Source organism: Macaca nemestrina, chromosome 3, assembly GCF_043159975.1.
Source record: "Macaca nemestrina isolate mMacNem1 chromosome 3, mMacNem.hap1, whole genome shotgun sequence".
NCBI lineage: Eukaryota > Metazoa > Chordata > Mammalia > Primates > Cercopithecidae > Macaca > Macaca nemestrina.
This window is the reverse complement of record NC_092127.1, coordinates 125,485,621-125,501,572: the sequence shown is the minus strand read 5'-3', so window position 1 is coordinate 125,501,572 and position 15,952 is coordinate 125,485,621. Positions and strand designations below refer to the sequence as shown.

Sequence of the window (15,952 nt, the reverse complement as noted above, 5' to 3'; positions counted from 1 at the left end):
GACTGACCCATTTTGGAAGTATTCTTTCCCTATTTGCCTAGGAAGAAGTAAAGATTCTTCTTTTTTTTTTTTTTCTTTTACCATTTTAGAAAACACTAACATATTATTGTCTCACGCATCTGTGTAAAGAGACCACCAAACAGGCTTTGTGGGAGCAACAAGGCTGTTTATTTCACCTGGGTGCAGGTGGGCTGAGTCCAAAAAGAGAGTCAACAAGAGTGGTGGGGTTATCATTAGTTCTTATAGGTTTTAGGATAGGTGGTGGAGTTAGGAGCAATGTTTTGCAGGCAGAGGGTGGACCTCACAAAGTACATTCTCAAAAGTGGGGAGAATTACAAAGAACCTTCTTATGGGTGGGGAAGATTATAAAGAATCTTCTTAAGGGTGGGGGAGATTACAAAGTACATTGATCAGTTAGGGTGGGGAAGAAACAAATCACAATGGTGGAATGTCATCAGTTAAGGCTATTTGCACTTATTTTGTGGATCTTCAGTTACTTCAGGCCATCTGGATGTATGTGTGCAGGTCACAGGGGATATGATGGCTTAGCTTGGGCTCAGAGGCCTGACAATTATCATATATAACATATTCCTGCATTTTATCTTATAGATTCTCTGGGACGGAGTAAGCACCCATTGTCCATTTACTTACTTGTATTTATTTTAATCTAAAGGAATTCAGAACATATCACCCCCAAATATGCCATTTTGGCACATGAGTTATTTTGAGCTTAAAAAATTGAGAACCAGCCAACACAGTAAAAGTTCTTTACCTCCCCCTCAACTGCCTAAAATATAAATTTCCCCTTTGTAAAGGAAATGTACATCTATTTTAAATTTTTCATTAGTAAAAATATCAGTACCAGGAAAAAGATCTATTCTGAGATAACTTTATCACCTGAAAGACTTTTGTCTTCATAACAATGCAATTTTTCTTCCTCATCTTCCTCCCTTCACCTTCCTGTAACTTGCCTTCACCACGTTCCAGAAGCATCAAACCACAGTTATTTTTTGTAGCTCAGGATATTATATAAGCCTCAATTAACTGGTCTTTTCTCATATGAACTTCTGTGCATATACACATAATATTGTTTTCCTCTTGTTAATCTGTCTTACGTCAATTTAATTCCTAGACCAATGAACCATTTTTTATATTTTTCAAAAAACCAACAAAAAAATATAACTCATGAAAATAAATTAAAACCATCCAAATGAGAATACGTAAACCCTATTTACTTAGAGCTTGCCATAAAGCAAGGGAGTCAGCCACCATCAATTGCTTTTGGCAAAGATTCAAAGTCCAGCAGGGGAGTGAGAAATCTTCAAAGTGAAATTGTAGGTTGTTGGCCTTGGGTAGCTGGAGGCAGGCTAACTAGAAGTGAAAGTACCTATTTGGCTCTCTCTGGTTAATCCCAAATTGGAACCAGAAGCAAAATTAGGGAAGCTGTTATTTACTGATCAAGTCATGACCATTTTGCACAGTTTGTAATTTGGCTTCCTGAACTGTCACTACAGAGTTTGCAATTAGCATTTTATTTTTACATATGGTCTGGTCATTGTTGGTGTATTTATCCCTGTTTTTCTCACATAGACAACACACTCAGAATACTAGCATTTATTTGCATGCTGGTCCACACTTATAAAAATGAGTTTCAAAATATATTTATAAATTTAAATATATTTCTACACTAGAATTAAAGCATACTTTTTTATTTCTTTCTTTCTTTTTTAGACAGTCTCACTCTGTCACCCAGGCTGGAGTGCAGTGGCACTGTCTCGGCTCACTGCGACCTCCACCTCCCAGGTCCAAGCTATTCTCCTGCCTCAGCCTCCTGAGTAGCTGGGATTACAGGCATGCACCACCATACCCAGCTACTTTTTTTTTCATATTTTTAGTAGAGATGAAATTTCACCATGTTGGCCAAGCTGGTCTCAAACTCCTGATCTCAAGCCATCCACCCGCCTCAGCCTTCCAAAGTGCTGGGATTACAGGTATGAGCCACTCTGCCCAGCCTGAGTTACAGCATACTTTAAAAAAAAAAAATTGTGTATAGATTTCTATGTAAAATAGATATTGACTTAAGCTTTATGTTGTTGTTTGTTTTAGGAGAAGTCTCAATAATGCCACATTGAATTGGAGATCTTTTAAGGACAGTTTTGAAAACAAGATGGAAATACTTTAAAGGTTACCATTGACAGAGTAGGAGCATCGCTGTCTTGTACAAGCCCCTCATTCTAAAGTTCACCTTAATCAAAAACCCCCTAAATCCAAAGGACATCAGCTAAGGTCAGCACAAAAATAAACCACAACTAAAATCTCCAACCAGAAACATTCCAAACTCCTCCTTGGCCAGAGTCATGCTAGCCCAGAAGTAACCTCCCTCTGACAGGAAAGGTTTCAGCTGCAAGATAATCCCCTACAGCCAGAAAGACGTCAGTCCCAAGATAACCCTCCCTCCTCCCAGAGACATTCCAACTCTGCCATAAAGCTTCTCGCTCACACAGAAACATTCCAAGCTTGTGATAAGCCCCCTCACCCTAAAACCAATATACACTGTTAGTCTGTAAGAGAACGTGCTCCTGACCGAAATTGGCAAGAAGCCCCTCTCAGGTTTATTTTCACTAAAATAAATGTGTCTTTAACTGTCGAGCTGCATTTCATGTTTCTTCCCTCTTTCTTTAACTCTTACAACCACAACTAGCAGAAACCTGATAGTTTACTATCAATGTTCCTTACACATTGATGACAATCCCCAAGAGAAGAGCAATCTTACTGTGAAAGTTTTTTTATTTTTTAAACTAGAAATAATTAAATCTGATACATAAAATAATTCATGAACCATACAAGGTCTTCAAAAGCAATTTTGTTACATGAATAAATTATTTTTATCTTTAGAAAGGTGTCACAACAAATTCTAAAGTATGTGTAAAAATAATTTCAAATAAAGAAATGATTCTGCATTCTTACACTTGATTTACTCTGGGTAAAACAAAAGTTTTGAATATAGCATCATGTTACCTTTAAGAAGTTGAAAAATATCAACTTCTGAAGAAGAAATTATAAAAGAAAAGTGTATAGTACAAACAATTTCTTGATTTAAAGAAGGATCTGCTTTAAGTACAAATGTTTAATATAAGTTAAATAAATTGTCTTCTTCAAACCATTTTTTAATTATTTTCAGTAAATATTTATTGAATACGCAACAGAAGAAAAGACTGAGGATGAGAGCTCAAACAAGACCATCATACATAATATATTTTGCCTGAACTACATTTTATTTTTTTCTTTCATCTTTGAGATTTTATTGGTACAGTACAGACATTTCAATTTGTACACAATTCTTAACATAAGTACCAAAAATCTAAAAGGCCATGTATTGTAATTCTTTTTTAAAGTTATTCCAGTGACTTTCTCCCTTAAAATTTGGAAGCAAATTTTCCTTAAAGGCTATCAAGTACCAGTACCTTCATATGTTGATAAGCTGTTAAATACGTCCCACCAAATCACAACTGAATAGCAGATACACTATATATTCACATTTTTAATCTTTCACAGCACAGTAACAAAGTTGTTAGGACATCAGGACTACCACAACCAAAGATGTTACAGAGTGCACACAGTTCTCACAGGGAGAGCTATGATCAAGGAGTGGATTTTTTAAGGAAACAATTCTACTACAAAACATGGGAATAGAAGTAATTTAAAATGTTCAAGACATTAAATGCAGGACATACTCTATATTGCCATTTAATCTGGTTTGTACTATAGAATATAAAAACTAACCTCCCCAGCTATGGTATGTTAAGTTGACACCCAAGACAGTCAAAGCCTCCCATAATTCAATATCCCACTGTATTTTCTGGTTGTACCAAAAAATAAACAACCAGCAAATAATTTCACCTCTTAAAAAAAAAGCATTTACACTTAAAAAATGGGATGAGGTGTGATTCCCTCCTTTTTAAAAACGTTTCTAGAGCTACTAAAAACTTGCATCTACAAAATAGTTGATAATAAATATTCCTCTGGATTGTACAAGAAAGGAGACAGGGACCGCTGATAAGACATGGTATATGGTATTAATCAGACTTGACTTCTTAATCTCCTGCTTCATCAGAGGCGGGACTCTCCTCAGTTTTCGTTCCCCATTTTCTACAGGTAAATCTTCAGTTTCTTGGTTGGCCACTTCGGCCTGTTTTCTCTTTGCTCCCCTTTTCCCTTTTGTTTGCCCCTTTTTGTCTGAAGATTTGTCTTTCACTGCTGCCCTTTTCAGCTTCGCTTCCACTTTTGCAGGAGCAGGTTTAGCTAACAACCGCTCGGATCCCCTCTTGGGCTCTTCCTTGGCGGCCCCTTCGTTGGAGCTGACCTTCCTCTCGGGCATCCTGGCGGCAGGGAGGGCATGTGCCAGGTTCCTGCGGGCCGGGGCTTGCCTAGAGCCTTCGTGAAGCTGAGCTGCAGCTCCTCTCACCGCCCGAGCTGCTGAGACCCACTCCCTTAACTACATTTCCAAAACTTGAACCAACATTTCAAAATCAGGACATTTCATATACAAGTCTGGATTTCAGTCTTCCCTTGAACAACCAGGGCCTGCATTTCCCCAGTGAGACTCTGCCTCTCTCAGTTGTCCTTTATCAGAGCCCTGCCACCGTTTTTATCTCCAAATAAATACTTTTTATACCTTCCTGTCTATAAAGAATTGAAAAACGAAAGACCAATAAAGTATCACATTTTAAGAAAAAGTCCCTTTTACATTTCGACTGCCTTCTTTAATTTAAATTAAATAGGCAAAGACTTTCTGTAATGAAGACAAAATCTAGCCCACTTCAACTGCTTTTAAAGGGTTAGTATTAGGCGGTGGTTCACACCTATAATCTCAATGCTTTGGGATGCTGAGACTTTAGAGGATCACTTGAGCACAGGACTTCAAGATCAGCCTGGGCAACAAAGCAAGACCCAATAAATAAATAAATAAATAAATAAATAAATAAATAAATAAATAAATAAAGTTAGCAAAGCAAGACCCAATAAATACATAAATAATAAATAAATCAATCAAGAATGTTAGCCAGGCATGGTGGCATACACCTGTGGTCCCAGTCACTTCAGGGACTGAGGTGAGAGGATCGCTTGAGCCTGGGAGGTCAAGGCTGCAGTGAGCTGTGATCTAGTCACTGCACTCCAGTCTGGGTAACCGAGTGAGACCCCATTGCCAAAAAAAAAAAAAAAAAAGAGAGGAAAAAAGGTTGAGTATTTCTTATCCAAAATGCTTGGTACCACGAGTATTTCAGGGTTTCTTGGATTTTGGAATATTTGTATATATGTAATGAGATATCTTGGGAATAGGACTCGAGTATAAACACAAAATTCTTTAGTTTAACATACACCTTATAAACACAGCCAGAAGGTAATTTTATACACTATATTTTGATAATTTTGTGCATGAAACAAAGTTTGTGTACACTGAACCATCAGAAAGCAAAGGTATCGCCATCTAAGCGACCCATGTGGACAATCTGTGGTTGTTTGTCATCGCCATCACTCCTGACTTTGAACTTATATGCTATTAATAAGCAATCATTTTCTTACTCACATGTAGGTGTTTAAGTAAAAAATATGACCTATCATTAATACAGTGAAAAAACAATGTGTTCAGGTAACTAAACAGCACAGTAGCATCATCAGAATACCTCTATCAGCTGTTAAACGACAGCAACTATAAACACCAGCAGACTGAATAAACTGCATTGTGCACCTGTGTTTTCACTGCAACCTATCACATGAGGCCAGGTGTGGAATTTTCTACTTTGTGGCATCATGTTGGTACTCAAAATGCAAAATTGAATCAAATATAAAATGTGGACTTCAGACATTACAATATTCAATCCTTATTTAACTCTCTTGCTATAACTTTGTTTCATGCACAGGTTTTGGAGCATACTGGATGTCGGATTTTCAGATTAGGGATGCTCAACTGGTATTATTCTGGCCCCTGCAAAGCTTTCAGTAGGTCCCCTACTATTTCATACCGGGGACTTGCGAGTTCCTGGGAATAGCACTGTAACTCATTCTTGAGTGGGTCCTTGACTTCATTGAGTTTATAATCTAATAGGAAGAAGGCTATGAAGAATTCTAATAAAGTAAAACAAGCAATTACAACAAACCTTCCTCTTTAACTTATCAAAAACGGAAACTTGGAAGAGCTGCTCTTTAATAAATCACTGGAAGGCACCAGGACCCAGGTGTTTTGACTCAGCCTCATTTCAGACTGAGATCTGAGGCCATAATACCTCATGTACATTTCTTGTACCACTGTTTACATACTCTCATCTACACAATGATCTTCAACTCTTTCTCATGCACTTCAGTCTTACAATTTGTGATCACCAGACTCCCCTGTAAATTCCACCTCTTCTCTGAATGTTCTTTTCAGTGGCTGAGTTCCATTAATCCTGGCTTCCTTTTGTGTAAATTCTTCTGCTGAATTGCTTTTAACAGAAAGCCCTTTTATTCTTTCTCAACTTATAAACCTCAGGACAATGAGATGTGATAGGTGTCCTCCTTTCTTCTTACTGCCATATCCAATTAATTAATTCCCCCCTGTACTTTTGAGAAAATTAATGCTAAAGCCTTTGCCATCCATCTATAAAAGTGACACCCTTTCTTATGTCTTAATGCCTTCTGCTAAGCTATTACTCTTTATCATTTGCTGAAGATTTATCTCAGGGCAAAGAATTCCTCCCTACCTGATTATCATTATCAACTATTTCAACATTAACATAGACGAAGTGGCCACACCCTCATCTCTTTGGTTCTTGAACTCTCGTCTCTACCTTCCATACCCATTCCCACACTCAGCTTTGATTTCATTAGAAATTGAATCAAATATAACATATGGACTTCGTACATTACAATATTCAACCCTTCTTTAACTCTCTTCCTATAACTTTGTTTCATGCACAAAATTATCAAAATATAGTGCATGAAATTTCTTCCTATGTTTATAAGGTGTATGTTAAAGAATTTTGGCCGGGCGCGGTGGCTCAAGCCTGTAATCCCAGCACTTTGGGAGGCCGAGACGGGCGGATCATGAGGTCAGGAGATCGAGACCATCCTGGCTAACATGGTGAAACCCCGTCTCTACTAAAAAAAAATACAAAAAATTAGCCGGGCGAGGTGGCGGGCGCCTGTAGTCCCAGCTACTCGGGAGGCTGAGGCAGGACAGTGGCGTGAACCCGGGAGGCGGAACTTGCAGTGAGCCGAGATCTGGCCACTGCGCCCCAGCCTGGGTGACAGAGCAAGACTCCGTCTCAAAAAAAAAAAAGAAAAAAAAAAAAAAGAAAAAAGAAAAACAAACAACAAGAATTTTGTGTTTACACTCGGGTGCTATTTCCAAGATATCTCATTACATATATACAAATATTCCAAAATATTGGCCCTTTCCTGGTTTTATTTCTTTTACTGTCCAGTTTAATTAAAGTATGCCATTATAATCACTCATTTGCATATACTCAACTCTTTTGCCCTTTTTACCACTTTTGTATACTTTAAGAAAATTCTTATTGAATTCTAACTTATACCATTTTTCTTTTTTTTTTTTTTTTTTGAGACAGAGTCTCGCTCTGTCGCCCAGGCTGGAGTGCAGTGGCCAGATCTCAGCTCACTGCAAGCTCCGCCTCCCGGGTTCACGCCATTCTCCTGCCTCAGCCTCCCGAGTAGCTGGGACTACAGGCGCCCGCCACCTCGCCCGGCTAGTTTTTTGTATTTTTTTAGTAGAGACGGGGTTTCACCGTGTTAGCCAGGATGGTCTCGATCTCCTGACCTCGTGATCCACCCGTCTCGGCCTCCCAAAGTGCTGGGATTACAGGCTTGAGCCACCGCGCCCGGCCCTAACTTATACCATTTTTCTCCCCGTAATTGAGAACCAGAATATTCTGGGAAAAAGAAAAACATACAACCGGGCATTTTCACATTAAAGTCAAAATGAAAGACTTCAGATGAGCACAAAACAAGTATGTTCGAACTCCTGTGACGTCTCCCTAGTGCATTTGTTTTCCAGCATTCTGAGATGATATAACATGCCCTCTCCCCCTTTTTTTTTTTTTTTTTTTTTTTTTTGAGACAGAGTTTTGCTCTGTCACCCAGGCTGGAGTGCAGTGGTGAAATCTTGGCTCACTGAAACCTCCGCCTCTGGGTTCAAGCAATTCTCATGCCTCAACCCCCCAAGTAGCTGGAATTACAGGCATGTGCCACCACCGCCGGCTAATTCTTGTATTTTTAGTAGAGATGGGGTTTTGCCATGTTGGCCATGCTGGTCTCGAACTCCCAGCCTCAAGTGATCCACCTGCCTCGGCCTCACAAATTGCTTGGATTATAGGCATGAGCGACTGCACCTGGCCCTCTCTCTATCTTTTCACCTCCATTGTGTTAAGTATTAATGATCTACTTAATGTTTTATGGAGACAATTGAATGTATCAAACATAATCTCTTCAGCAGAGACTGCTAGTAACCATACAATATACATTGAATCCTTATTTTTAATGACAGGATTCCATTCTTTAGATAAGTACATTGCCACCTTGCAGAAGGATTATTTCTCATCCTTCCTTGAACCTAAGTTTAGCTATATGAATCAGTCCTGGCCAAGGAGACATAAATAGAAACTTTATGTAGTGTCTTCATCATTAGAAGGCTCATTAGAAGGTATGCATGTGGTCTTCTTTTTCTACTTTCTCCAACTTTCTGCCTGGATTTTTTTTATTTATTTTTTATTTTTTTATTTTTTTAGTTTCTAGTGTGTTTCATGCTAACAGGCAGAAATTTGCCAAGAAAAACAAGAGAAGGGTCAGATAAAATTGAATGACACTGCATGTCATGATGAACAACCATCTGGGGTCCTTGTCCAGTATTGTTCCAATGGAGTGGAAGAATTAGAAAATGTTTCCATGTATAATGTGAGTAAAAAGACAAGAATTAAAGATGGGTGATTTATAAAAATCTTTCAAGAAGTTTGATTATGAAAGGAATGATAGAAGAACAACAAGGAAAAATTAAGAATTAGGAATTTTTTTTAATGGGAGGTGCTTGATCATTTTCACTTCATTTTTATTTACTGAAGGGGAATCTGTTGATTTTAACAAGTTAATCAATCTAAAAGAAGAATTAATGCTCTCTCCACACCTCTCCTTTTCCTTCGGCCCCCTAAACAACCTGTTCTTTATTTTTCTTACCATTTTTTTTTAAACATGACGTTGTTTTAGTTTTCTCTCCTCTAAAGTAGGAATAATAGTAGTACCTACATCAAAGATTGGTAAAGATTACATGATTTTGTTCTTTGGCTATTGGACCTGTGATTAATTGGTTTACTCTTGGGTTCATTCCCTGATGCCCATTACTCTGCTTGTCACCACAAATATCTGACTCCTTCATTTCCTAGGACCCTTGTCTATTGACTTCTAATTGGTTTCAGTATCCTGAATATACCAGCAGAAAACACTAGGGAGAAAGAAAAGGAGAAATCAGGATATTTATCTTTCTTCCTCTCTCTTTCTGTCTGTTCCATGCTAGATCTCAACAGAACCTCTCCCTTCTTCGTGGTTTGAGCTCTCCTTGAAAACTTTCAGTCTCTGAACTTGAGAAGCATCATTGTGCCCCATTTGTACTTCCAGCTATAGGGGTGATAATACCTTTCACGTGTCACTAAGCTCAGGGTTGTCTTACTATGACCCATTTGGTTTTTCATCTCGTTTTTCATGTCTACAACTAGGTTCCCATGTTATATTCCTCTACTGAACTACTTGGCGTGGGTTCTGTCTTCCTGACTTCATCCTGACTGATACAACTATTATTATCATCATCGTCATCATCATCAACAGAATAAGTCAGGAAATGTGGAATGTGGAAAAAAATGTTAAATGTGGAAAAAAAAAAGTGCCTCAGAAAATAAGAGATGGAATACAAAGCCCAAGTAAGAGGAAAAGCCTGCAATTGGAAAATGGAAATAACTTCATATTTAAAAAATTAAATAAATAAATAAATAAATAAGCATCTAAAAGCATGTGAATAGCCAGTCAAGATTATTCTGTATTTTATGTTTTGTTATTTTTATTCCATCCATTTATCTTGGACATGTTTGAGGCAACTAAGACCATAGTCCAGTTGTACCCTGTCTCCCAGTAGCATCTTAACAAGGTAGTGAGTCTCCAGAAAAAGGTGGCAGAAGTATGTGTTATACAATTAGAACCTGAGAAGTGTCAGGGAGCTCCTTGTGTCCCAGAGTGCACAGAGGCAGCAGAAGGAAATCCATGCAACACAAAAGAGAGCAAAAATAAAAACAATTACATAAAATTTCTGAGCAGATTGGAGATGAACAGAGCTCAAAAAGTCCCTAAACATAATTTGTTGTGGGAGCAACAGAAGAATTTCTCTTTGCCTAAGAGTGGTACTAAAGAAGAAAGAGATTTGCTGAATTTAATGCATCAGATGAGAGCCCAGAATAATTTAGTAGCAATATGTACAGACTGATCACTAAGAAACAAGCAAGACAATATGTGACTCAATAGAAGTCAATGAGGACAGAGCATATTTAAGACTAGATGCCCAGTCCCACCCTCCAATGTCTTTAGACTATGTAAGACACATGGACCCTTGACACAGTTCCTGGAAAAGGAGAGGGGAGACTGAGTAATAATAATTGGGATTATGGTTTTGACATTCTGACAGAATAGGGCTGAAAATAGAATATAAATTCAATTTTAGAAAAATAATTTTTGTTTATTACACATCTGAATTAGAAAACTGAGATTTCTACCTATGACAAGGGAATAAAAATAGTTGAAGGTTGTAACAAGATCAGTTTTAAAGTCATGTTGGAAAAATAAGCTCATAAAATATTTAGAAATTTTATGAAGCATAGTACTACATTAAAAATACGAATGGGCTGGGTATGGTGGCTCACGCCTGTAATCCCAGCACTTTGGGAGGTCGAAGTAGGTGGATCACCGGAGGTCGGGAGTTCAAGACCAGCCCAACCAACATGGAGAAACACCATCTCAAATACAAAATTAGCTGGATGTAGTGGTGCCTGCCTGTAATCCCAGCTACTCGGGAGGCTGAAGCAGAAGAATTGCTTGAACCTGGGAGGTGGTGGTTGTAGTAAGCCAAGATCGTGCCATTGCACTCCAGCCTGGGCAACAAGAGCAAAACTCTGACTCAAAAATAAATATAATCATTCATATATATATACAAATAGATATATGTATATATATCTATATAGCCATATGAACATATATATGAATAGATTCATAGGTGTGTGTGTATATATACACATATATATCTGAATTAGAAAATATACGCATATACACACACATGAATATAAATATGTATATATGTATATGTGTGTGTATATATATATACACACACACACATATGAATGAATCTATTTTGCTCAAAAAGAGAAAGCCAAGGTGGAAAAAAATTCTTTATTTCAAAATGCTTAAAAATGTTTTTGAATAATTAGTTGAAACACTGAAATCAACTAGAGTATAATCTTGAAATTTTGGAGATAGTTAGCATTTTGGTCATCTTGCAGTTTTGTTTTGTTTCTCCATGTATACAAAATTATTTGTGAAGACAGAATTAATTGTGAAATTACTTATAATGAAATTTTAAAATATTTACAGTAGCTTAATTTCAACTGGATAAAATAGAGATATATGCTTATATGGGGCTAAAACTATAACAGGTAAAAATATAAGAGTGGGGTTCACTGTGCCCATTTCGTGTCTGGAATCCAGACACAGCAAGCCACCTTTCAGCTTAAATACTTTTTACCCTAGTTTTCCCAGTGTTTTCAAATGAGTGCTAAAATGGTAAATTAAGAAATAATGACTTAAACACTTTTTGGCTATATTTATGATGGAATTTGAATTGGCATAAACTTTTTTCATACAAGAGATAAATCATTACTTGGCATGTAAAATGCCCTGGTCAAAATTTATTTGCTGCTTTTCTTCAAAGAGAAAAATAGTGATGTTCTGGCAAAGAGTATACGTGAGAATAAAGAGAAAGGATTCATTGTTTATCTAGCAAGTTGCTCACAAATTCGAATTACTTAGCAGTTATCTTTCAAGACTGAACACTCACATCAACAACTGTAAGCAAAACTGTTAATTGTTATACTGTATTTGACAATATCCTTATAATGGGAATTAAGTTTAAGAATGGGAAAAAGAGAACTCATCACTGGTAACATAAGCAGTTTTTCACCTTAAATTACATGTGACAAAAATTGTGGTGTTAATAGTTTAGAGAAAAAGGAAAAGAATGAGTTATCTTTCTTTACTGAACACGGCCCTGCGTGACACAGCAAAAAAGACTAATCAGTCAGTGACTGTTTCATGACATAATTAACTAAATTTTCCAGTAATAATATGTGTTTATTGAAAATTTCAACTTCGTATAGTACCACTTCTTTGGCAAATCACTTTTCTACAGAGATTTTCATAAACTTTTAAGAATGGAGCAGCAGTGGGCACCAAGCAGTCTACTAGACGTCCCTGGTTTATTGTTCTATGGCATTAGAAATATTTTGGCAAAAACTTTGAGAAATGTAGCCTACTCTATAATTTTTTAGTCACTTATTTCACATTTTTTTGATAATTTAAAAATTTTGCCCAACTTTGGCCATTAGATAACAATACCTTCTAGAGAAGCCATGAGCCATAACTCTTCATGAAGTTCCTCTTGCTCTAAAAACAGAGGCCCATGTCCTGGACCCAGATCCAGATAAAAGGGCCAGGCACTATGTTGTCTGTATCAATTGCTAATTCATAAAGGTCTTAGGTGGGGGGTCTTTGCAAAAACCAGCAGAGAGTACCTGTGTCTTGTTTTCTTTCTTTTGTATTTATTGTTTTTGTTTTCTCAGCAACCTGGCTCTCAGGGAAAGAAAAAGGCTCTTCCAAAGTGTCTGGCTGCAGCATGCCAATAATCGTGTACAGTCAGTAGCAGTGCAACAAATCACTGATAAGTGATGAAAATATAAACGTGGTAATTCTAAAGGGCTTAGATAAAAGGACAACATGCTATTTGAGGACAGCTTTTAATTCTCCAATGAAAAGAGAAGACAATTATTTCCTCTCTAGGAATTTTGGATACAGAAATAAGTTGGAATGTGACTTTACCTTGCTTCTTTGAGCCATAAAAGGATAATATTCTGATTAACAAGCTGGCTTTTGTAAACTCTAAAACTAAGTACGTTTACAGATTAATTATTCTCTAGTTATGGGAGGAGAAGCAAGCCTTGTCGAGAGTAGCAGTAACCATCTCCTTTATATCACTGCAGTAGGGGTTGGTATTTTAGGCTTCTTTTGCATTCATCCCCATAGCATTTTGTGAAGTGTGTCATGAAAGACAGCAGTACAAGATTTCCTGCAGATTTCTCTCATTGATTTATTAACTGATCTATACAGTGGTTGTCTTATCACACTGATCACTAATGATGACATAGAGAATAATTGCCATCCTATGACCTATCAGAAAAGTCATTTTAAATATGAAAGTAATCATATTTTATTATTAATAGTCTACATAAGCCAGTTCTCTCCTTTCTAGGATCTATACTAGCAGAAGTTGTAAAGCAGTGTCTTAAATACTCATTCAGGATGTTTAATATACTTTAAGTCAGTGGGAGATTCAAACATTATCAACCTTGCATTTTCTAGGGTTTTTTTCTTAAATTTTCTTTATCAACAGAATTGGCTGAAAGGATATTACCAGATCTTGCAATAATATGACCAAAATATTCATAACTTGATCTTAATAAATTGCATATTTTTAAAAAACACATTAAGTCTCAACAGGAAGATATCAAACTACAATTTTACCTAAAAGGTCTTAATAGGTGCTATGTAAATATGACAGTATATTATTAGAGGAAAATATTACCTAAAATAAATTGTGAATCACTTTATGGTTAGATGAACTGAAATTAATATCGATACTGTGTGCTTCACTCTTAACTAGAAGAAAAATAACATTGCTGGAAACATTAATATGATGATGGTGCTTCAGGTAAGCAACTCACAGTGGCTTTTTGCCATTTAAGCAAATAACAGTGGCTTTTTTTTTTTTCCTGAATGTTAAAATTATATTTTGGTGTAGAAAAATGTATGATTTAACAATTATTTTCATTATATAGAATTTTCCAGTAGTTCAAAGTCTACATTTGAAACTTATTTATGCTGACTTTTTTTTTTCCTAGATCAATAGTATCTCTGGAAATTAGATATCTCCACAGAAACTTTTCTCTTCTTCTTGATTTACCTTTGTCATTTTATGAATAATTTTTTCCTTCTGTTTTAGAGATAAGGGCATGAGATAAAATGCATATGTTATGGGGAATATATTTAACATATATTTGTATTTTCCAATTCAGCATTCTAAAACAGTTATCTGCCAAGCATGTAAAGTTAAGAATGCTTACAATTTCCATATCACCACAAACTGTTACAATCCGCACCTCTCTGTCCTTTCCTTTGAACATGGCCATTGTGATACCATGGACCTTTTAATGACAACACCATACCATGCAACATGATAGTACACTATGACCAAATAGAGCAGTTTTGTTTTTAATAACATAAGATTTAATAGTTTTCATTTTTGTAATTCATTTTATTTTGAATTCTTGGTTTGGATGTTTTAGGAATTTGGACACTTGAAAAAAAGCTTTCCCTGTGTAAGAACACAAGAGTTCTACTTTTACCAAATTCAGTTAGAACTTATGTTTTTCTGTCTCCTCCTTCTGTACTCCTTCCTTTTCTCCTTCCTTCCTACTTTCCTTCCTTCCTGTCTTCCTTTTGTCCTTTTTCTTTTTTTTTGCAGACTAAATCCTCAGAGAATCCTATTTATATATTCTCAATGAATTTTATTACATTTCTTTAAGTAAATAGCATTTCAAGTTATGTGTAAGTAAAATGTGCATGAACTACAAAGACATAATAGTAATAATTCAATTTTACCCACATAGTTCTATTTTATTTGATTCTTTCTTCCTTTGTTAGTATTGGTAAATATATTACCTCACAAAACGTTATTAAAATCTGTACTTCACAATAATTTTTTCCTCAAACTATGACATGTATTTTATTTGATTCCATTATACATTTTATAATTTTGTATTGGAATGCAATAATCGCGTATATTATAGGGATTCAAAAGTGATGCAAAGCAGATTTGTAAAATAATAAGTTATATAGTTAATATATCAAATAAGTTTATTTTACATCATAAATGTTAACTATGACTTTCCTTAATGGATGAATTATATTCATTTATTATTTTAATTATCTATGTTTCAAAATGTTCAAATTGCAACATGACACTTGTAATGATAATATTAAACATGTATTTCCTAATAAAATTGAGATTACAAAGATTAAACATTAAGAACTTACAGTTTGTTTTCACACCAATTAATATTGAAATTCCATCTTCTCCTAAGGTAATTTTCGCAAAAGTGTTACATAATATATTAATTATTCATTTACTTTCATCACAATTCTTATTGTACTTGATCTATTACGAGAAAAGTATAATTGCATAAAAGGATACTGTGGTCTATTTTTCTATTTTAAGAAATATTGCTGTTTAGAATAAACTACCCCACTGAATAATTTTTAGTATGGAGTATAAAAGTATTACTCAGGTAAAACCATAATAATAATGATCATTATTTATTTAGAATATTTCATGTGAGTGATATTTGCAACCATCACTTTGTTTTTAAGATAGTTTTATTTGATTGGTGTAAAAACTCTAAATGTTGAATTCTCTGTAATAAGATTTAATCAGGTATATGCTACCAATTAACTTAAGGAACTGTTAAAGGCTTTGTCATTTTTCTGTAGCACAGATTTTTATAAATTAAAAGAAAACTTAGACAAGATATGTATCTGT

The 15,952-nt window shown here is 35.8% G+C and overlaps 1 long non-coding RNA gene and 1 pseudogene across 1 annotated transcript in view; both read right to left on the bottom strand.

Annotated features, from left to right (window-relative positions):
* The window catches only part of LOC139362197 (uncharacterized), a 228,047-nt gene that overhangs the window by 59,646 nt on the left and 152,449 nt on the right, over positions 1–15,952 (bottom strand). The window lies entirely within an intron of this gene.
* Positions 4,077–4,378, bottom strand: LOC105463584 (non-histone chromosomal protein HMG-14 pseudogene; annotated as a pseudogene).